Below are 24,913 nucleotides of genomic sequence, written 5' to 3' on the forward strand. Positions count from 1 at the left end.
AGCAACGCAACCAAAGCGTTAAGTACAACATAAGTTGTCGTTGTTGTTGTTGTAGCGATAAGGGCACTCCCCCGAAGTCCTTCGGGAGTGTTATCGAGTTGATGGTCCTCTTCCGGATGCAGATGCGGTACGTTCCGGTACCAAGCACCATTAAGGGGCGACCATTTCGGGGTCGGTTTCTTATGACCACCTGCGACCTTCTAGGCCATACCGCCCTCCCACCCCCTGGATCCATGCAAGGTTCGGGGTCGCCTCGGCTGTTGAAACAGAATTCGCCACGGATAGGTGAGGTTGACAATTGGGTTTGGAGAAGCTATATATTGCGCTGGCAACCTGAATCTACAACATAAGTAGCACTTGGGCTTAAAAATTGCACCTACCAGAGATCGGTAGGCCGTAACATACACTACAAGACGAACTCGTTCAACTGTTTTCCCATTCTACAACAAATGCTCCAAAGCCGTAAAAAAATTCTCAGTAAAAGCATAAACAAACCATAAACGTTATAACATCCCTGGCGGCTAATTTTTTCCATTGGCGTTTTTCGTTTTTCTACATTGATCACATTGATGAATTACCAGGCTCGCAGAACTACAAAAGCAGACAATTTGCACTAAAAAGTGTGAGTGTGTGTGTGAAATTTTGTTACTTCTTCTAACTTAAAACGACCATTGCATACTTTTAGGCTTGTTATATGTTCCAAGTGAAAATGACTCAGATTAATACTGTAAATTGGTATATATCTGTTGAACCAAGCCAAATTACAAAGTTTTTGTTTTTGCAATATATAACAACCTACCTCTAGATTAGTCCACAATTTGATACAAAGTTCCAACCTTAGTCCTTTAAGGCCAAAATGCAGTTTATTGGTACCCAGGATCAGGACCCAAAAGCTTCGATTTTCGCCTGAAGGGTGAATGATGGAACCGTATATCATATAGTGAATTAACCGACAAGGTTATACCTACATATTGCAAAAACAAACCCTTTGTCATTTGGCTTGGTGCAAGAGATATACACAAATTTACAGCAGACATATGAGGCCTTTGCACTTGTAGAATCGGCCTAAAAGTATGCAATATTCGTTTTGAGTTAGAGGAAGCAACAAAATTTTACACACACACACCCACACGTATTAGTGAAAATTGTCTGCTTTTGTAGTTCTGCGAGCCTGGTAATTCATCAATGTACTGAATGTAGAAAAACGAAAAACGCCAATGGAAAAAATTGTCCGGGCGACGACCGCATTTTTTGATCTGTGTTCTTGGTTCGTAAGGTTGCTTAGTGGAGATTCTAGGTTCAATTTTTAGGTGGATCGTGCACAATGAACGATATGAAAATAGCAGACAGTCAAAACTGGTTATGCCATTCTTTGTTAAAAGTGTCCCATCCATATTTCCTTTTAATGCAGAAGATGCAAACTCGCTTTATCAATTCCACAATATCCTTCCAAATAACTCTTCTGCCTCCTTTTCGCTATATCCCGCATCTATCAATTAAAATTGTGTTACCAGTGGTGGGCTAAGCCTGACCACGGAGCAAAAGATCTGCTTTGAAGACGTGAAACCCTATATATCTTCTTGCATTCAAAAGTCGGATAAGTAGAAATCGTGGGTCGAGCATCGAGTTCCTCTGATCCCTTCAAGATCAGTATCAGTGTACAGGCGTTTAACCCAGTTTGAAAACTTCATTCTGCATGCACTTTGAGTGCATTTCGGCAAAGAAAAGCTTCGGAACATGCCGTTCGGAGTTGGCATAAAAACTCAAGTGTGGATCAATGTGGATCGGTCTAAATCTCATACGAGTCTTCAATCTTCATATAATGGACTTTTTTAGTTTGGGGGTCTGAGATATCTAGAGATTTGAGTTATTTACTGACGGTAAGTAGCGCAATCTGGCGTGTCGTGTGACCGTAAATAATCTTTACTCGTAAGGAGACTCTGGTCAATTTGAAGGCCATCAGCTCGTTTGGTGAATTTGGCAGACGTATTCAGTGATTCCGAAACCTATTTGTTGTGCTGAGTTTGGTAGCCTTTAGCCATTTCAATGCGAGGAAACAGGCAAAGCGTTTCATTTTTATCTTATGACGCTGCAAAGGCTTAGCAACGCAACCAAAGCGCTAAGTACAACATAAGTTTTTGTTGTTATTGTTGTAGCGATAAGAACACTCCCCGTAGGCCTTGGGGAGTGTTATCGAGTTGATGGTCCTTTGCCGGATGCAGATCCGGTACGTTCCGGTACCAAGCACTATTAACGTACTAGCCCCACCATCTCTGGGCGGTTTGTTATGACCACCTGCGACCTTCTAGGCCATACCGCCCTCTCACTCCCTGGATCCATGCAAGGTTCGGGGTCGCCTCGGCTGTTGAAACAGAATTCGCCACGGATAGGTGAGGTTGACAATTGGGTTTGGAGAAGCTATATATTGCGCTGGCAACCTGAATCTACAACATAAGTAGTACTTGGGCTTAAGAATTGCAACTACCAGGTTTGGTAGGCCGTAATATACACTACAAGACGAACTCGTTCAACTGTTTCCCCAGTCTACAACAAATGCTCCAAAGCCGTAAAAAAATCCTCAGTAAAAGCATAAACAAACCATAAACGTTATAACATCCCTGGCGGCTAATTTTTTCCATTGGCGTTTTTCGTTTTTCTACATTGATCACATTGATGAATTACCAGGCTCGCAGAACTACAAAAGCAGACAATTTGCACTAAAAAGTGTGAGTGTGTGTGTGAAATTTTGTTACTTCTTCTAACTTAAAACGACCATTGCATACTTTTAGGCTTGTTATATGTTCCAAGTGAAAATGACTCAGATTACTACTGTTGAACCAAGCCAAATAACCAAGTTTTTGTTTTTGCAATATATAGCTACCTACCCCTAGATTAGTCCACAATTTGATTCAAAGTTCCAACTTTAGACCTTTAATGCCAAAATGCAGTTTACTGGTACACAAGCGAACCAACACCTACATTCCCCTTTATGTCTTGAACCAATGAAGACTTACTTAACTTTTTTGTTGCCCTACGTATATGTAGATTAAGGCACAATTTGGTTCAAGGTTCCATCATTAACGGTTCAAGCGTTAAGAGAGATATCGACAACTACTGGCGACTAAACAAATTACTGTGTATATCTCTTTAACCAAGCCAAATTTCCAATTTTTTTTTTTTTATTTTATACATACTCGTAGAATGCGGCACAATTATACTCGAGGTTGTATTGCTAACGGTTGAAGCGCTAAAGTTTAGAAAATCTTCTTGGTTTAAGATATATAGGTGCTGGATCAGGAGTGTACCGAAAAGCTTCGATTTTCGTCGGAAGGGTAATGATGAAACCGTATATCAAACAGTGAATTAAACTACAAGGTTATACCTACATATTGCAATAACAAAAACTTTGTCATTTGGCTTCGTTCAATAGATATACACAAATTTACAGTAGTCATATGAGGCCTTTGCACTTGTAGAATTGGCCTAAAAGTATGCAATATTCGTTTTGAGTTAGAGGAAGCAACAAAATTTTACACACACACCCACACGTATTAGTGAAAATTATTTGCTTTTGTAGTTCTGCGAGCCTGGTAATTCATCAATATGTAGAAAAACGAAAAACGCCAATGGAAAAAATTGTCCGCGGCGACGACCGCATTTTTTGATCTGTGTTCTTGGTTCGTAAGGTTGCTTAGTGGAGATTCCAGGTTCAATTTTTAGGTGGATCGTCCACAACAAACGATATGAAAATAGCAGACGGTCAAAACCTGTAATGCCATTCTTTGTTGAAATTGTCCCATCCATTTTTCCTTTTAAGCAGAAGATGCAAACTCGCTTTATCAATTCCACAATATCCTTCCAAATATCTCTTCTGCGTCCTTTTCGCTATATCCCGGATCTATCAATTAAAATTGTGGTGTTACCAGTGGTGGGCTAAGCCTGACCACGGAGCAAAAGATCTGCTTTAAAGACGTGGAACCCTATATGTCTTCTTGCATTCAAAAGTCGGATAAGTAGAAATCGTGGGTCCAGCATCGAGTTCCTCTAATCCCTTCAAGATCAGTGTACAGGCGTGTAACCCAGTTTGAAAACTTTATTCTGCATGCACTTTGAGTATATTTCGGCAAAGTAAATGTTCGGAACATGCCGTTCTGAGTTGGCATAAAAACTCAAGTCTGGATCAATGTGGATCAGTCTAAATCTCATACGAGCCTTCAATCTTCATATAATGGACTTTTTTAGTTTGGGGGTCTGAGACATCTAGAGATTTGAGTTATTTACTGACGGTAAGTAGCGCAATCTGGCGTGTCGTATGACCGCAAATAATCTTTACTCGTAAGGAGACTATGGTCAATTTGAAGGCCATCAGCTCGTTTGGTAAATTTGGCAGACGTATTCAGCGATTCCGAAACCTATTTGTTGTGCTGAGTTTGGTAGCCTTTAGCCACTTCAATGCGAGGAAACAGGCAAAGCGTTTCATTTTTATCTTATGACACTGCAAAGGCTTAGCAACGCAAATAAAGCGTTAAGTACAATATAAGTTATTGTTGTTGTTGTTGTAGCGATAAGGACACTCCCCGAAGACCTTGGGGAGTGTTATCGAGTTGATGGTCCTTTGCCGGATGCAGATCCGGTACGTTCCGGTACTAAGCACCATTAAGGCACTTGCCCGACCATCTCGGGGACGGTTTATTATGACCACCTACGACCTTCTAGGCCATACCGCCCTCCCACCCCCTGGATCCATGCAAGGTTCGGGGTCGCCTCGGCTGTTGAAACAGAATTCGCCACGGATAGGTGAGGTTGACAATTGGGTTTGGAGAAGCTATATATTGCGCTGGCAACCTGAATCTACAACATAAGTAGCACTTGGGCTTAAAAATTGCACCTACCAGAGATCGGTAGGCCGTAACATACACTACAAGACGAACTCGTTCAACTGTTTTCCCATTCTACAACAAATGCTCCAAAGCCGTAAAAAAATTCTCAGTAAAAGCATAAACAAACCATAAACGTCATAACATCCCTGGCGGCTAATTTTTTCCCATTGGCGTTTTGGGTTTTTTCACATTGATGAATTACCAGGCTCGCAGAACTACAAAAGCAGACAATTTGCACTAAAAAGAGTGGGTGTGTGTGTAAAATTCTGTTACTACCTCTAACTCAAAACGACCATTGCATACTTTTAGGCTTATGTTCCAAGTGAAAATAACTCAGATTACTACTGTATATTGGTATATATCTGTTGAACCAAGCCAAATGACGAAGTTTTTGTTTTTGCAATATATAGCTACCTACCCCTAGATTAGTCCACAATTTGATTCAAAGTTCCAACTTTAGACCGTTAATGCCAAAATGCAGTTTACTGGTACACAAGCGACCCAACACCTACATTCCCCTTTATGTCTTGAACCAATGAAGACTTACTTAACTTTTTTGTTGCCCTACGTATATGTAGATTAAGGCACAATTTGGTTCAAGGTTCCATCACTAACGGTTCAAGCGTTACGAGAGATATCGACAACTACTGGCGACTAAACAAATTACTGTGTATATCTCTTTAACCAAGCCAAATTTCCAATTTTTTTTTTTTTTATTTTATACATACTCGTAGAATGCGGCACAATTATACTCGAGGTTGTATCGCTAACGGTTGAAGCGCTAAAGTTTAGAAAATCTTCTTGGTTTAAGATATATAGGTGCTGGATCAGGAGTGTACCGAAAAGCTTCGATTTTCGTCGGAAGGGTAATGATGGAACCGTATATCAAACAGTGAATTAAACTACAAGGTTATACCTACATATTGCAATAATAAAAACTTTGTCATTTGGCTTCGTTCAAGAGATATACACAAATTTACAGTAGTCATATGAGGCATTTGCACTTGTAGAATCGGCCTAAAAGTATGCAATATTCGTTTTGAGTTAGAGGAAAGAACAAAATTTTACACACACACCCACACGTATTAGTGAAAATTATCTGCTTTTGTAGTTCTGCGTGCCTGGTAATTCATCAATGTGATCAATGTAGAAAAACGAAAAACGCCAATGGAAAAAATTAGCCGCTAGGGATGTTATGACGTTTCTGTTCTGTGTGGAGTAATTTTGGCAAATACAGATAGTTATTTCTGATACCGCTATGTAATAGTAAAGATGCTTTGCATATATTCCGAGTTCAGTCGCTTTCCACACAGGATTTAAAAAAAAGCTCAGAGTTGTGGAAAAGTACACATTTTGATGGTCTCTTGCTGAAGTGCAATATAATCATCGGGATACGGTACGAAACTCGTCATAATATACATAAATAAGTATGTGGATCGAGCCGCTAAAGCCAACTACAGTATTTAAGGCAAAGGATGATGGTATATCAAGGGGGACTGGATGCAATTGAGAAGTGTAAAGTGTTACCTAATGCCATTGAGGATATATTATAGATTAGTGCATGTGAAAACGTGGTATAAGTCTCTAAAACTTCCAGTATTCTGCATCACAGTTATTGAAGTTCGCAGTTTAAAATAGTAACGGTTAAGGCGCTAAGTGGATTAATATGTTTTTCGATAACTACTGTGAACTTGTGTATATCTCTTGAACTAAATCAAACGACAAAGTTCTTGTTTTTGCAATGTATAGGTATCTGTTCAGTGCCAAGTGGGAATTTATCGGTACACAAATGCCCAGCGGCAAAAAACTCCCAATATCTCCAAAGAAGATTTTAACAATCTTTTTTTTTGTATAATGTAGCTACCTACTTGCAGATTAACCACAATTTGTTATAAAGTTCCATCATTATCCCTTCAAAGCTAAAAAAGGGAGTTATCGGCACACAAATTATACAGCACTTAAATTTCCCCATAACTCTTGAACCAAGCCATATAACGGATTTTTTTTCTGCAATATTTTGGCCTCTACATTTAGATTAATCCACAACTTGTTATAAAGTTCCACCATTAACCCTTCAAGGCAAAAACTGAAATATATTGTTACATAAATGACCCAGCACATAAATGGCGTCATATCTCTTGAACCAAGCTAAATTTTTTAAACTATTCTATTGTATTATGTAGCCACTTTCATGAGGATTACTACACATTTAAATTCAATGTTGTATTACTAACGGTTCGATTTCTACGAGCGATTTATCGCTTGATGGATTAGTGCTGACTGCCAACTGATTTTTCTGTATATCTCTTGAACAAAGCAAAATTTCAATTTTTTTCTTTTCCATCCATATCAGCGCCTAATTTAGGTTGATCCTGAATTTTATTCAAGTTTCTATCACTAACGGTTAAGGCGCTAAATGCAATAATCGGTTTTTCGATTAATTGTGTCTTCTTCTTGAACCAAAGCAAATGGTAAAGTTTTTGTTTTTGCAGTATATAGATACTCACCTGTAGACTAGTCCGCAATTTGACATATACTTCTACTATTAACCGTTCACTGTGTACCGATAACAGCTGATTTCTCCTTAAAGGGTTAATGAGGGAACTTTATTTCAAATTGCGGATTAAGCCACAAGAGGATACCTACATGTTGCAAAACAAAAAACTTTACCATTTGCTTTGCTTCAAGAGATGTACACAATTAATCGAAAACGCGATTATTGCATTTAGCGCCTTAGCCGTTAATGATGGAATCTTAAATCAAATTGTTAGTTAATCCAAAATTAGGTACCTATGAAATGCAAAGAAAATTGTTTTGAAATTTTGCTTGGTTCAAGAGATATACACGACAATCGGTTTTGTCGACAGTAGATGTCGTGCATCGGACATTTTACGTAGCGTTTGAACCGTTAAATATACAACGTTGAGTCAAATTGTGTCTTAAGCTTCAGATAGGTAGCTATATAATGCATGAAAAAGTATCGAAAAGGCCTCCATGTTGCAAAAACAAAAACTTTGTCATTTGGATTGGTTTAAACGATATAGGGCAATTTTATCGGGTTTTCGATAATTACTGTGGCTTTGTGTATATCTCTTGAACCAAGCCAAATGACAAAGTTTTTGTTATTGCATTGTATAGCTCTCTACTTGCCGATTATTCCACAATTTGCTATAAAGCTCCACCATTAACCCTTCAAGGCTAAATTGGTAGTAATCGGCACACACATGACCCAGCACATAAATTTCCACATCTCTTGAAATAAGCCACATAACAAAAAATTTTTTTTTCTGCAATACTTAGGCCTCCACATTTAGATTAATCCACAATTATAAATAAAAAGTTCCACCATTAACCCTTCAAGGCAAAAACGGAAATATATTGGTACATAAATGACCCAGCACATAAATTGCCTCATATCCCTTCAACCAAGCTAGATTTTTTAAAACCTTCATGAGGATTACTCCGCATTTATACTGAATACTGTATCATTAACGGTTCGATTTCTATGTGCGACTTATCGCTTGATCGATTAGTGCTGACTGCCAACTGATTTTTCTGTATATCTCTTGAACAAAGCAAAATTTAAATTTTTTTTCCTTCGCATCCATAGCAGCGCCTAATTTAGATTTATCCACAATTTGACTCAAGTTTCTATCACTAACGGTTAAGGCGCTAAATGCATTAATCAGTTTTTCGATTAATTGTGTCCATCTCTTGAACCAAAGCAAATGGTAAAGTTTTTGTTTTTGAAATATATAGATACCCACCTGTAGACTAACCCACAATATGACATACATTTCTATTATTAACCCTTCAGTGTGTACCGATAACTCCCGATTTCTCCTTGAAGGGTTGATGATGGAACTTTCTAACAAAGTGTGGAGTAATCTACAAGAGGAGGCCTACATGTTGCAAAAACAAAAAGTTTGCCAGTTTGCTTGGTTCAAGAGATACAAGGAAATTTAATCGGTTTTTCGATAACTACTGTGACTTTGTGTATATCTCTTGAACCAAGCCAAATGACGAAGTTTTTGTTTTTGCAATGTATAGGTCTCTACTTTTAGATTAGTCCACCATTCGATATAAAGTTCCATCATTAACCCTCCAAATCGAAATTGGGAGTTATCGGCACACAAATAACCAAGCACTTAAATTACCCCATAACTCTTGCACCAAACCACATAACAAAATTTTTGTTTTTCTGCATTTTTAAGCCTCCAGATTTAGATTAATTGAAAACTTGCTATAAGGTTCCATCATTAACCCTTCAAGGCAAAATTTTGTGCTAAGTGTACACAATTGGACCAGCATCCAAATTGCCCTATATCTCTTGAACCAAGCAAGATATTCAATTTTTTTTCTTGCATTATATAGCTACCTAATTGAAGCTTAAGGCATGACTTGATTCAACGTTCTGTCTTTAACGGTTCAAGCGGTATGTAAGATATCCCATGCACGACATCTACTGTCGACAATCTCGATTGCTGTGTATATCTCTTGAACCCAGCAAAATTTCAAAATAATTTTCTTGGTATTAATTTTGTCCATCTCTTTAATCATCTTGACTTGGTTCAAGAGATATGGCGCCATTTATGTGCTGGGCCATTTATGTAACAATATATTTCAGTTTTTGCCTTGAGGGGTTAGTGGTGGAACTTTATAGCAAGTTGTGGATTAATCTAAATGTAGAGGCCAAAATATTGCAGAAAAAAAAATTATGATTTAGCTTAGCTCAAGAGCTATGGGGAAATTTAAGTGCTGGGTCATTTGTGTGCCGATAACTCCCAATTTTGACTTGAAGGGTTAATGATGGAGCTTTATATCAAATAGTGGACTAATCTACAAGTAGAAATCTGTATATTGCAAAAACAAAAATTTTGTCACTTGGCTTGGATCAAGAGATCTACACTAAGGCACGGTTACAATCGAAAAACAGATTAGTCCACTTAGCCCCTTAACTGTTAATGATGGAACCTTGAGTCAAAATGTGGATTAGTCTATAAGTGTGTGCCTATGTAATGCAAAAACAAATGTTTTGAAATTTTGCTTGGTTCAAGAGATATACACAAAAATGGGGTTTGTCGGCAGTAATTATCGATAAAATGGATATCTAAGTAGCGCTTGAACCGTTAAAGGTGGAATACTGAATCAAGTTGTGTCTTAATCTACAGCTAAGTGCCTATATAAGGCAAGAAAAAAGTTGCGAAAACCTTGCTTGGTTCAAGAGATATAAGGCAATTTGTGTACTGGTCCAATTGTGTACATTTAACACAAAGTTTGGCCTTGAAGTATTAGTGATGGAGCTTTGAGACAAATTGTGGATTATTCCACAAATAAAGAGCTATATATATCTGCAAAAACAAAAACTTTGTGATTCGGCTTGGTTGAAAAGATAACCACAAAGGCACAAAAATTATCGAAATGCATGATTAGTGATGAAATTGCTATGGGTTTCCCCGGAATCCTATACACTTTCACTAAGGAAAAGTTTTTAGCCGGAATTTTTCGACTCAACAAAAAATATGCCTATTAAAATGGGTCACTGATTATAGCTTTTCGGAATTATTTCGAGCTTCAAAAGGTGTAACGCAATTTATTTGTCTGGTCGGCAAGCCTCGGCGTAATTCATGAACGCAACATCTAAGCCCAGAAGAATAAAACAAGGGGTATTTCCTATACCCGCTTCTGCTTAACTTCTCCATTTCAAAACTCCCATCGCCACCAGAAGCAGTTACAATTGTATCCTGCGCCGATGACTGCACGTTAATTGCCACAAACAGTTTCTGTTCAGTAAAAAGAAATCTTGGCATACCAACAAACATCTGATTGAAGAGGCCCCTTCTCCCAGGGGCTTAAGGAAAGCTGAGTAACTGAGTACGCAGCCGTATGAAGAGAAGAACACAGACAGGTTCCTAGTGATATCCACAAAAATATATCGGACCTCTGTGATAGGAGTTTCTCGGCGCACCCAGTACTAAAAGATAAATACATTGTACTCGCAGAAGAGGAAAGCACTACATCTAGGGATACGAGCGTCACTCTAGCTCAACTTCGATCTGAATACTGTAACAGGTTAGCCTCTTGCCTATCCAGAATCAACCCCGACATACATGATGTATGTCCTGGCAAATCTCGTTATCAATCAATCTTAAGCAACTCTCGCAGAGCCTAAACTTTTACTTATCTATGTTTAGTCGCGACATATTTAATGTTGGTGCCGCATGCGGTATGTCTTCTCATATCACCAACTGTCTTTTCAACTGTAATCTGTCACACAAACAAGAACTTATAAAATAAGAACTTCTGTGTGAATGTGAATGTGAGTGAATGTGACGCAAACATACACGATGACATACATAATATGGGTCTAAATATCAAAACATGTAGCCTGTGCTTTTATGTGTGTTTGATTTTTAGATTCCTTACCACATACAATTTGTTCATCTCTTTGAATTTTAGTAAATTGTTTTTTAACCAACAAATCAATTAAGAAAATTGGTTTCTCACACACAGCTCATTGCTCTCAATAATTAAACCACAAAAAGCGTCACACTCTTTTCTACACTAAACAATTCTCAAAGGATATTAATGTGTTTGTAGTATGCTCAAGCACAAAGCACACACACATGCAAACAACAATATATTTTATGATGACTGATTCAGTATTCAGTTAATTTGAGGCAACTGAAAGAAAAAACAAGAACTCAAAAGAGACAAAAAAAACACAGAAATGACTTTAGCGTTATTTCGCTTTCACTGGTTACTTATCAGGTAAGACATTCTAGGACAAATATACTTAGAGTGATGAGCTTTGTGTTGCTCAAACTTCAAGTCAGCTACTCAGCGAAAAAGATTTGTGTAAGTGGAAATAAAGTCTTTGGTAATAATCGTTAAAATGTTTTAGACATTAAAGCAAAAATCAATCAGACACAAAAGCTTTGGTGTTAGGTTAGGCTACGTGATAGCTGCCCTGATAGGGGAAGCTCACTTGGACAATATGAAAGTCCGTTGTGATATCACATACAACAAAATAACGGTGTCGTAGCTATAGCTACTTAGAGAATCGATGCGTAGCAACGATACAGTTTTGAATGAGACCGATCTCAACGTTGGATAAATCTTCGGGGGATCCAAGTGAGTTGCGACTGAAGTACTTTCACCTAGTTCTGGCAAAAGCTGAGCAATCAGGAAAGAAATTGGTTCGATGATTATACCACATCCTCCTCGATTCAGCTACAGCAGAACGGTGTTTCCAGTATATTGAGACGTACCGCAGGAATTCCCTTTGGACAATGCCCTCTCAAAACCCCAAAGAGATTTACTGTTAGACAAGAAGAAAAACTGTAAGTTAAACATTGATAGCAAAAGTACAAAGAATGCAAGGTAGAGGTAAGACAATTCAAGCTTTTAAACGCAAAAGCAAATTTTTTTTGTACTTTTTTTTAAATTTAAAGCATTTTCGTCTTTTTCCTAATACAGAAGATTCCTTGAAGATGGACTACGTAAACATTTAATTTGGTTCGGTTATATTAATTTAGGTTAGGTGGCAGCTGTTCAGTTCAGAGAGTGTGTAGCCAGTGAAATCCAAAAGTTTCCATTAACAAACTAACTCAGCTCACTACTACATTCTCGGGAATCTTTTTCAGCTCTCTGCATTCCGGTTGCAGAGCTAAGCACTTTTATAGCCACCTGACAATCTGAGTAATATTAAATTCTCACCGCTACAGTAGCTGACCGCATTTCATCAACCTCACAATTTAGAGCGGCGGCCTCCGCCTGGAAGCACTGATTGGACAACCTGAAACTCCAGCTAACGGCAGAATACTCCACTCCAAACCTGCACGTCGAGCCTGTATCCATCCGTGAACAGTTTATTCAGGCTCTCTACTATATTATTTTCGTATGCATTCCTCTTTTGAGGATATATTAGTGACTAATGTCATAACAGGAGCGGAAGCTTACGTATAGGACTTCTTTTTTGATAGGCATCAATTTAAAGTTGGTCAGAAATCTGGCGTAATCGTGATTCGGAAACTTATATTTAGAAGTAGAATTATCGATGTAAATTAAGTACAGGCTTAACACTGAGATCAGTTTCGGTGCAGGTGTTGCACTAAATGTCTTGCTTATTGAAACTATCGCCAATCGTTGCACCGCTTTCAACCCCTTGATCGGGGGAAAACTGTGTACTGATGTGAACGCCACAGAGATTCAGCATGATCACCATATTATACAGCCAATGTACCACGCTTGAAGATAGCCACCAGCATTTGCCAATTGGCACTCAACAGCAGACAAAGCAACCCAACCATACTTATCCCTGTCCTCCATCATAAGCTTACGTGACAGCTTGGTGTCAAGAATAATATACTACAGCTTTAGAGGCCAACATATTATACATGTGTACATGTGTATACGGATGGTTCCGTATTAGTAGAGGGGGTCAGTCTGCTGTTTACTGTGTCGATCTAGAAATAAGTAGATTCTGCAGCCTGCCTGTTTACTGCAGCGTCTTTCAGGCGCAAATTATAGCCGTGAAGAAAGCGGCAGAAATTTTGGAGGAAGCGTGCTTAAGCTGCAGTCGCGTCAATTCATATATTGATAGTCAGGTGGCGAGTAAGGCAACAATCTCACAAAATAATTCATCAAAAATTGTTCTGTCATTCAAAGAAGCATTGGAAAAACTACGCTCAGGCGATACCAAACATCTATACTGGGTTCCTGGTCATAAAATGATAGAAGGTAGCGAAAAGGGCGATGAGTGGTCAAAGGATGGCACAACACTCGCTGAAACGGCGATAGACGTCCAAATCCGTTTGAGATAAATCCAAAGAAAACAGGAGTTGCATATGATGCAGCAGCAGGAAAGGCGTGGATAAAAGCGCCGGGCTTCTTCTAAGATCATATGCAAATCCCACGATATTAGACTGACAAAGTGGCTCATAGCTCTGATGAGAGAAGATTTAAGGCTCACGATGGGCAGACTGACTTTACACTGCCTTCTAGCGTTACATGTTTATAAGTTAGACCTCATCAGTAACAGCAGTTATAGGAGGTGCGAGCTGCAGAAAGGAACGATTAAACATGCTCTGTGTTCATATCCTGCACTCGCCAGTTCAACTCTCCAGTTATTAGAGGCCGCAGAGTTGCCACATCTCGGGGCAGCCATTTAGCTAGGTAGTAGAAAACTGCTAGTATTTGCCAAGAGGATGGAGTTATTCTATAACTTAAGTCCTGTTACCTGAATTGTGTTCTTCCATTTGGTTGTCATACAAATTCTGGTAACACTATGGACACATTCAGTTCAATCAATTTGCACACAATCAAATACTTTTTCAACACCACCGTCGACCTTGTGATGTCACCACTCATTGTTATTCCGATTGTCAATTTATCTCGGTTAACCTCATTGCGGTATGAGAAGGGAAAGAGAGCCATCACCGAATGGAGGTATATTGAGATATTGTTTTTCTGGTTTGTATTCGGTTTTTTTTTTGTTCACTGATGCTTCTGTTGTTGTTGTTGTTTTATTAACCTTTGCTGAAATCACTGCAATGCACGCACTCCGCTGGTTGTTTGCGTTTAATTAACTGTGGAAATTTAATGGATTTTCACTTTTATCACTTTGCGTGTGTCAACGAAATCACAAAACGTTGTGATAAGCATTGTTGGTATTTTGGTGAACTGTTGAATGCTGATGGGTGCTGCTGGCGAAATGATTTTATCGTTGCATGTTAAGCTTGAGGTTGGTTATCTGTTATTTGCAAAATTCTATTTATAGGCGCAGCGGCAAGGAGTGCAGTGTTAAAGTTTTTAGAATGATTAAAGAGATTCAGCAATGTAATTGGTGGCTGATTCTTAACATACTTAAATATGAACGAAACGGGAAAGTAACAATTTAATTAAAAATATTAAATTTTCAATCACATAAGGCTGCAAGTATATAGACCTTGCTATTTCCAGAGCAACGAGTGATGACCCAAATCGATTACGACATGATAGGTGACCAAAATGTGAGTATTGGGCTAGCGAACTACGTAGCTTTTAACCCAACTGATTCATTTTGTTTTGTTATTTTCCAAAAGTGGTGGGTGAGGATTGAGTATATATATTGAAATAATTGTCCTTCAAACTTTGTCAAATTTGCTTGAAGACAAACTAGCTTCATATAGTCCAAACTTTTAGTCGGTCTGCCATCTTTTCGCCGTGGTAGACGTAAATTACATGTGGGTGTAAAAGCTATAAATATTTTGGCCTGCCTATTAAGAAGCATAGTTTAACTGTTCATCAATATTGGAAAGTAGATTTGATGAGAAGTTATCGTAAATCCTTTTGATGTGAAGGTGCTAATTTAAGCGAGAAACATTTGATATTAATGCTAATAAAATGGCATTCTATATTACTGCCGTTGAACCAATCTAAATTTGAAAGCTTCTTGTCCGAGTTTCTCGTGCGCTTCTTTACCTTTCAGATAGTTAGGCACTTAAGACGGTGGTAGTGTCATCCATTTTGAAGAAATTATGCTGAAGACCTACGCTTCATGCAACACTTATGAAGCTTGTTTGATGAAAACAGGAGCAAATAGTAAGAAATGCCCTTCTAGCATGCAGATTATCAGTGACTAGTGTTATCGTAGCCTTCAAAACTACCAAGAGCATTGTAGCACTGTATGAAATTCTTCACATTCCACCAATAAATCTAGTGCCAAGCCAAAAAACAACTACTTGAAAGAGGTAGCTTAAATGCAATACTAGAATAGCATAATTAAGTTTTGTACGGATGAACATAATCGTCGAAACTCTTTTTCAGTGATAGGATTACTGGACCTATTCAAGCGACGATCTCGATGGTAGAGAAATTACGCGCACAAAAGGTACTAGATGCAATATACAGAGTTGCCGACGGAAACCTCAAAAATGTGTCCTTTTTTTTGAAACTTTGTAAGATGGCCAACCAGCCATTGCAATACTGCCCACTTTGTATGTGATATTTGCTAGGGTCTGGAGATGGTTAAAACAGAAGTGGTGTGTGAGGTCAAAGCGGACTGTAGATGAGTTAGTCCTAACCAGCGGAGATAATCAAATAAACTCAAAGCCTTACTTTCAAGATTTAGGAAAAAAAAATTACGTAAAATTAACTTCCAAGCAGCACTTCAGGCTGGTGAGGGAGAAAGTGTCTAAATTTAGTGGAGCTTGTCCTAACTAATTTAGGAGAGGTCAAAAGCAGACAGGATTGGCATCTGATTCATCAAGCAAGAAAGACATAGACTGAAGCGCGGGGCTGCAAAATGTTCAAGATCATGTGCAAATCCTACGACTCACAAAGTTGCTGTTATTTCAAAAGAGAGATTACTTAAATTTCACGATACTAACTGGACACACTGGACAGGTCTTGTCAGTAACAGCGGATGTACGAAGTGCTATACCGCAGAACGCGATTTATTATCGAAAATGTATCGCCACTCAACTATTTCCGCAAATATTTTACTGGAAAATTTAATCTTCTAACAACCTCTGAACTAAAATTTGTTAAATTTAAACTGACTATAATTCCAAGAACCCAGGGACATAAAAATTCCCTGCAACTTTTTACTTCTCAATGGAGGTCTTGCTTTTGGGGTCAAGATTTTACTTTCTATTCGCATAACATGTCCTAGAGAGCTAAGCCTTTGCAGTTTTGTTGGTTATTATTTTAAGAGAATGATGAATACTTGAAGGTGAAGAGCAAAATGCAAGTTCAACTAAGTTTTGAATACAAGCGCAACAGGCATTATAGTGGTATCTATTTGCATGGAGATTGCTTAAATAAATTTGAGCATGAGGTCTTTAAAGCTTGAAGAACAATCTAAAACTGATTTTGAATCATTGATTGGCAGCGTACTCTGCTAAATCCCAGTTGATGTGCGCTTTCAACCTCTGGGTTAAGGCCGAATAAATTTCTGACGCTCTGTCAAGCTCTCCTTGGTACTTCTGCTTCATGGCAAAACCCGATAAATGACAGCGGGAAATCACCTGATTGGTACTTTTTTATATGGTTACTTCACAACGTCTTAGATCTGCTGCAAAAAACATCCTCTTCAGCATTAAATAAAATAAGTTGCATGATAGTGACTCGATTGTATGAGTTTATCGCTCAGATAAGTCCTTTCCAATCCTTAGCTTCATAGAAGTAGACTAGGTTTCGGGGTATGGCGAAAATTTATGTGAATGAATGCAAGGCTCTATAACCTCCGGAGAGATTTTAGGCCAGACTGCTCATCCAATTAACGAAGTGTTCCTTTTTTAATTTTTCACACAGATTCGCGGAACAGGACCTTGATATTTTCTGCCGAATCCGAACGGCATCCTTAAAGTAGATGAATTTTTAAAAATAATGTGGTATTAACCACAAAGCACTCGCGAAAGTTTAGTGGAGTTTTATTGGATGTGAGCAGTAATTTGTCGCATATGGTTCGGGTATACTCCGGTACAAGCAACTTCTGGAACTACGCCGAATGCCACAGGAGGGATTTTTCTTTTGGCCCTTGCAGCTACAAGTCTGTGCATTTTAGTCGCATCTTACAAAAGGCATGCCAATAGATGAAATATTTTAAGCTTCTCGACCTGCTGGAAGTAATGTAAAATGCTATAAGGGTTTTAAAATATGGGCCTGGTTTTATATGCAGACTTGAAAACATAACCTTTCAAACGCAAAATTGTTGCACAGTATATTTTTTTTTTATAAAAATGCCACTTGTACTCGACTTAAAAAAAACCAGTAAGGACGGGACTGTCTTCGGCTGTGCCGAAGACTTCATACCTTTCATGAATGGGGCTGAACAATAATCTTATCCCGTTCGTAATGTCCAAATAAACGGATGTATAAGATAAGAAATATATAGTGAACAGATGTACATACCTACACAATTTTTAAGATAAATACAAAATAAAAAATGGCAAAAAACCCCTTATCTGAATGATCGGCTGTATGGGATATATATTATATATAGCTCCGATCGAAATGATTTTTACAGCAAATATTCTATGATATATTAGAATATATATCACCAAGTTTCACGTTTTTATACTGGAAACTAAGAGAGAAATGGCCAAAAATCTTTCTATCTGAACGATCGGTTTTATGGGATATATATTTTATATAGCTCCGATCGAAGTGATTATTTTAGGATATCTTCTATGATATATTAGAATATATATCACCGAGTTTCACGTTTACACTTTCTAAATTGCGGCAGGAATGGCCAAAATCGTCTTATCTGAACGATCGGTTGTATGGGAAATATGTGTTATAGTGGTCCGATCCTATCGGATCCGACAAATATCTAATATAATACAAAAAAACATCCTTGTGCCAAATTTCATTGAGATATCTCAAAATTAGAGGGACTAGTTTGCGTTCAAACAGACAGACGGACGGGCATGGCTATATCACCTCAGTTCGCCGCGCTGATCAATTCGGTATACTTAATGGTGAGTCTATCTTCTATATTTCTCAACGTTACAAACATAGGACCAAAGTTAATATACCATTTCATGTTCATGAAAGGTATAAAAATCTGAGAGAAAGCTGCAGCAGCTTAGCGCTTATTATACAGTTAATTCAATTGAATCGCCCTTTAATGAAGCTTAGTTGAATAATAGCGTTGGTAGATATAATTAGCACAAACAGGTGGAAATTTACAATTTATACAACGAATGAACATTCGAGGTTGGTGTTGAATGCGAGATGAACAGCATTAAGAAGCACCAAAAGGACCAAAAGGACCAAAGGACAACGCGAGTAGGTGATGATGGAGTGCACTAGGATAAAACGCATTTTTAAGGATGTGCTTTTACAGGCGAATATGAGCTAATTGAGTCGCTAAGCAGCATGTAAACACGAATGGGAACTTATTTTTTATATTCAATTTTCTGTTTTTTTTTTTCTTTTTTTATACCATTTTCATGCGCTTGTCATGAGTCGACAGAAAAATGCCATTTAGTGCCATTGCTACAAAAAGTATTTTTTTTTTCATGATTTGGTTTCGTATTTTTTCGCCTCGTTTTTTTTTTTTTTTTTTTTTGTATTTTATGCTTTGGGGTTTGCGTTGGAGTTATATCATTCATTGGTATGCCACAGCTCTCGGGGGACATTATGAATAGCGCGTGTGATGGCGTTCCCCCCAAAGGTATGGCGCATTCTTTCGGCACAAGCTTGTAAATTCATTGCCAGGATTTGAATGTGAGTATGTTTTGCACAAAATGAAATCTTCATGTTGCAAATAAGTTAATTTATCAAAATCCCCAAATGCGCATCAATGTTATGTTGCGTCATGTTGTATGTCAGTGTTAATGTCGGTTTGTACGCATAATAAACATGTTTATTTCATTAAGATATTTCGGCGTGAATTTTTATCATTTTTTTGTTTTTGCCATTTTCCTCTCACTCTTTTTATAACATAAAACATGACCTATGCGTACAATTTTTGCGCTCTTGTACATCAATTCCACTTCATCATAACATTTTTTCTATGATTTCGCATTTGTACAAGAACATTATTTGCGGCATTAATTTACAGTGTCGGCATTTCTTCGCTTCAGCAACGGATCACAATCACTCCCTTAAGACGACGTGTGCGAAGACAAAAACAATAAACATTCAAATGCGCTTTGCCATGCTCCTTTTAATGCCATTAGAGAACCTTTTATTATACACATACTTGGAACTATCAAGCTGGCTAGCGAGCTTTCCACACTAACATCTCGTTGATACAGTCAATATTCGTAATCCAGAAAGTGATATAGTCGGATATCCTGCGGAGATGTTGTGCCTTGCTAGCGCACATAAGGGATCTCCATTTCTCCCTTTGCTTAGTCATTGATATTTGAGAGAATGAATTTTCAGATGGAAGTGCCCGAAATTCTTCTGAAATGGTCATAAGTCAGGCAGACTAGTCCTTACGACGACAGCTGGGTTATCTCCTGAGCTAAATCGAGGAATATCAGAAAAGATAAACAGACTTGCTGCGAAGCAACCTCGATAACTTCAAAGCCTTAAGTTAGTTATTGCTATGTTTAATTAAAAAAGAAACTAGCTTTCTTCTCAAGCTAAACAAATTTACAGGGAAAGTATATACGGGTGTCGTCGCAGGCCATTGGGCTAGTGCACCGATGCTTCGACTGTGGTGAATTTCAACAAGCTTCCTCTACAGAAGCTTTTAGGATGAGGAGGAAGAGAATTCGACGCATAACTTTTCTGCCTACGTCCAGGACTGCAAACAAAATGACTCCAATTTCTGGGCGCATGGCTTTTCGACAGTTTGATATAGATTGGGAAGGTGAATATTTTGCCCCTATTTAAGTTCATTAGCGAAATCAAGTGGTTCATTAAGGAATACTAAGAAGTTATCTGGTAGGAAGAAACTGCTGCCACCCGACAACCATCGAAAGCATTTAGAATTTAAAATAAACGTCTCCGAATATATAAAATATAATAAAGAAAAGTTTATTTATAACCGGGAAGGACACTAAAGTTCGGTGTTATAGCTCTGAACCAAATTATTCCCGACACTAAATCCCGGTGGAATGAAAGTTTTGTAATAATCCCGCTGTGAGAATTGCTGTCGTAAGAAACAACTGAAATTGAACTTCCGAAAGGCTCCAGAAATAAAGTAATTATTCCCAAAGATTTGAACTCAAGTATCTATTTCAGGAGCGTACGGGAATGTGTACACTTGTAAAAGAATGCTAGGCAAAACTTGGGGCTGAACCCAGAACTCACAGCTTGCACAAGGCTGGTTGGTTATTCTACCGAACCTAACATACAAAGTACTGGTTTGGTGAAAGGCATTCGAATTAAGCTACATAAACAATATCCTACATCGCCAAAAAAATCGCACTATATGAGTGCTATGACAGTCTTCTATACAAATTACGCGAATCCTTTTCTTTCAAGTAAGGGTTGGAAATATGGCGATTTATTCAGATATTTGAGACATCAGTTTTCTCGGAAGAAAACAATATGGCTTTACAATACTTCCAGCAACGCCGCTATCCTGGAGGCATAAAAAGAACTATTGCATACAGAAAAGTACAGGTAACTTCAAATCTGGTTGGTCAGTGTAGGTAATGAGCCATGGATTTGGCGAGACAACAAAGTGTTCTTATGATTTTGTGCCAAGGTTCTTGCACACCTGGAACTCGGCAGCAGCCTCAAAACGCAACAATAGGTGAAAGCGTTTGCAACATGGTAGAGTTTCAAAGAAGTTGTGGTCATCATATAACGAAAAACGTTCTGCATAGCCGCTTATATATATAGGGTAGTTGCGGTACACACGGGGACTGGAGAGTTGGCGTTTATGCGGCGCCGATGTGATTGACGCACAATATCTCGTGTCAAGGCTGCAATCTTTCAGGGATAGAAGATTACTGGACAAGCAGGAAAGTCAGAATCGTCAAATTGCATTATCTTCGACATTCGAAACAATAAAATTTGACGTTGTTATTTCATATATTCATAAATACAATTTAACTTTTGACTATTTAACGTGATCATAAAGTCAATTGGTGCTATGGGCATTGATCTTATGTCACTCCTTCTCGACTCCATAGCAATAACAATGATGAACTTGAAATTATACTCATAGCAATCTGCTCCACATTCGCATTGACCAGAACTTTCATCAGATGTTTTCCGCTTTCCATTATCTTTACTTATTTCTAACAATTTTCTCATACCGTTATGTTACTTTTAATTTTAATTCGTAAAAATGCTATTTCATGTTTCCATTTGCAATGATATTCTGCTTGCTGCTAATACACTCACACACAAACACATTAACCCACAGTAGTGGCATTTTATTTGTACACTTTTGTTGGCTCATCTCGGTTTGTGTTTTTGAATTCCGTTTTTTAACGAAATATTGCAAATAATCATCGCAGGTACACATCTAAATGTTGCATACAGAAACAGTATATTCTTTTTTTATAAACATTTTTTTTGCTATAAAAACTGTCTGCTGCGGTTGTTTGCGCAACAGCACGCAGCCACCCACAGCAACTCAAGCCAATCATATGAAGACAGTCTGAGAGGGAGTTATATAGTGGAATAGGTGTAGGATGTGCTAGTTGATGCATATTGAAAAACAAAAAAAAAAACAGAAGCAAAAAAAGAACTAAATTCTACGAGATGAAATAAAACTAATTTCATTACCTTGATTAGTTGGCCGTTTCAAGTTTTGAGTTCGCGTTTGTCGACTCATTCCAAATGGTAGCATGCAGACGTTATACAAAGCCGGATGTTATGTAAATGTTGACATAGGTAAGGGGAAAAAAGAAGAGATATACGTCTCTTAGATTCCTATATGACCAAAAGTGAATATAGAAGTAAAAAACGCGGGAAAACATGCTAATGCTTTGAAAATAGCCACCCATAATATATGCATTTGATACCTAAACATATTTACCAATATGTACAGCAATGTACAGAAAATTAGCAGCAGCATTTTTTTCAAATTTCGTCAACTAAATTTATCTTTATACACTCACGTTAATTTGTGAATAAATTTCTATGAATTTTGTAACTCAAACCATGCAAAACAATCCCCAAAGCGTTTTCGAGAACTGTCGAATATTCGAAAACCTTTTCTTTAATTTAATTTTCAAGTATGCCGTTTTTCAAAGCGTACAAGTTATAGGTCTCTCGAAATTCGTATTGATTTTTGATAAATTTTTTTCCGAAGAGTGTTTTCGATTTTCATACATAAATTTGAGCATTCTTTTGTGTTTTTTACGTGAATAAAAATCTGAAGCACCCTTCGGGAAAAAAACTGTCAAAAGTCAAAATCTATTCGTAGCGACCTATAATTTGTACTTTGGGAAACTAAAATTGATCGGGCTAAAAAATGCATACTTAAAAAGATTCAGAAAACTATATGTTTTGCTAAATGTTTTCGATTCATAGAATTTTTTCGAAAGGTTTTTAAAATTTTTTTTTTCAAAAATTCAGAGAAGTTCAAACAAAAAATTTTCGAATTCTTCGTAAAATTATCTCGAATTTTCGAATTTTTTCGAAAACAATTTTGAAGCTTTTTTTGCAAAAATACAGAGAACTTCAAATAAAAACTTTGAAGTCTTCGAAAATGTTTCTCGAATTTTCGAAGTAGTTCGAAAACGTTAGGAAGATTGTTTTCCATATTTTGAGTTACAAAATTCACAAAAGTTTTCCTCGAAATATCTAAAATGCAAAAACAAAGAACTTTTTTGACGAAATTAAAAAAAAAAAAACTTGCCAATGCTATTTCTCTGTTCGCTGCTGTATATGTATGCACATATCTATATAATACAGTTATTATCCTAAAAACCATGCATAGTTATGTAAAAGTAAGCATATAGTACATTGACCACTGCTTTACACAACCGAGGTCATTGCAAGCATTAACCTCATTAACTTCGCATGAATATTAAGCTCGAGTCAAACGTTTTAGATTTATTCGTTTACTGTGAAAATAAAAATTAAAAGCTAAATTTTATGTACATTGACTTTAATTGGATGCATTTTTTTTTCTCTCATCAATATTGATATCTTAATTTGAATAAAAATTTGGGATCGTATATGAAGCGTGCGATGAAAACTGTTTAATTCTCTATGCCTATTTTATATCTTGGGCCAAGGGTGCTGAAGGGACTTGACTAATGTGGCCAAAAGAGAGCAATGTCAGTTAAAATGATGAATTTTCAATTACAAACCGCTAAAAAATTGGTAACACTCCAAAAACAAATCAATAACTTTCCACAAACAAATCCATCACTTTTCGATCAATTTTCGGTAATAAATCTATATATTTCAGATAAACAATCGATAACTTTTCGAAAGTAAATTGAAACTTGCCGATAACCTTTTAGTTAGATACTGATAACATTTGGATACAAAAATCTATAACTTTTCAATAATAACACGAACAAAATTTCGATCACAAACCGATAACACATCAACAAAAAATCAGTAACTAATTGATAACGTTTATTATCGATAGCAAAGTTATAACCCCTCGTCGATAACCCACCTATAATAAACCGATAACTCATCGACAACAAACCGTTAACACTTTGAAAAAAAAGCATAGCAGCACGTCCAGTTTTGGTTCCGGCTTCAAGTTTGGCTTCGATTTGACTTCTAAATTTTTCCATATCTCTCTGCTCCTTATTTTTCCCTTCCTTTTCCTCCAATGTAATAAGCACATATACAGTTTCCAATAATCTTATTTCTCTCTTTTATTTTCCCTTTCTTGACAACCGCCTAAGCTCCTCTTAAAGTAAATACTTGTTCATTAAAATAAATTAGAACAAAAATTACACTAATATACATACACTCTAAGAAATCACATTCAATCCCCCCCCCCCCCCCCCCCCCCCCCAAATCGTGTAAAAATAAATAGGTATTGTTTTCGATATAAATTCAAATTTACATTTTATGTATTCATTTGGATATACGAAAAGCAATTTCTCATAAAGCAACAACAATCAATGTCACGCATTAACAAATGCATACAAAATCGCAGATATTTGAACAAAAAGGATATATGTACGAATATTTATTTGTATGTAAATCTAGTTTGTATGTATATGCGCATATACAACATATTTTGTAACTCAAAGTAATCAACACTGTTGTTGTATATGATCATATACATATCGATTTGTATTAACTGGCAATTGTATTGTAATAACATACGTGACCATATTTTCAATATAAATTGCATTGTCTTAATATATATTAGAAGAGCAAATAAGCAAAGCTATAATATCAAATATAAAGAAGATTAACGCTAAGTGTGAATATAAATACGAATATTAGACAAAAAGCTTTCTCATGCATATAAATTCTTTGAAATGCTTTCTATTTAAAGCCATTAGTTGTAAAGACTTGTTTCTAGTAATAAAAAATGCATATCTGTATTTAAATGTTATATAAAACCTTAATAAGAACTTTTTTTAAATTACATACATAACAACCTCGGTAAGAAGTAGGGCTCTTAAAATTCTTCGATAAATCGA

General features: G+C 37.1%; 1 protein-coding gene across 4 annotated transcripts in view; it reads right to left on the minus strand.

The window, feature by feature from the left end:
- Window positions 1–24,913, minus strand: part of DIP-theta (Dpr-interacting protein theta) — a 554,628-nt gene that overhangs the window by 491,235 nt on the left and 38,480 nt on the right. For 3 of the 4 annotated variants that reach the window (XM_067764509.1, XM_067764512.1, XM_067764511.1), the window contains exon 2: window positions 22,071–22,114. The exons of the other annotated variant lie outside the window; for it this stretch is intronic. The gene's annotated coding sequence lies outside the window, so the exon portion shown is untranslated. The remainder of the gene's footprint in view (window positions 1–22,070; window positions 22,115–24,913) is intronic. 4 annotated transcript variants of the gene reach the window in all.

Source organism: Eurosta solidaginis, chromosome 2 (assembly GCF_040869045.1).
Source record: "Eurosta solidaginis isolate ZX-2024a chromosome 2, ASM4086904v1, whole genome shotgun sequence".
Classification (NCBI taxonomy): domain Eukaryota; kingdom Metazoa; phylum Arthropoda; class Insecta; order Diptera; family Tephritidae; genus Eurosta; species Eurosta solidaginis.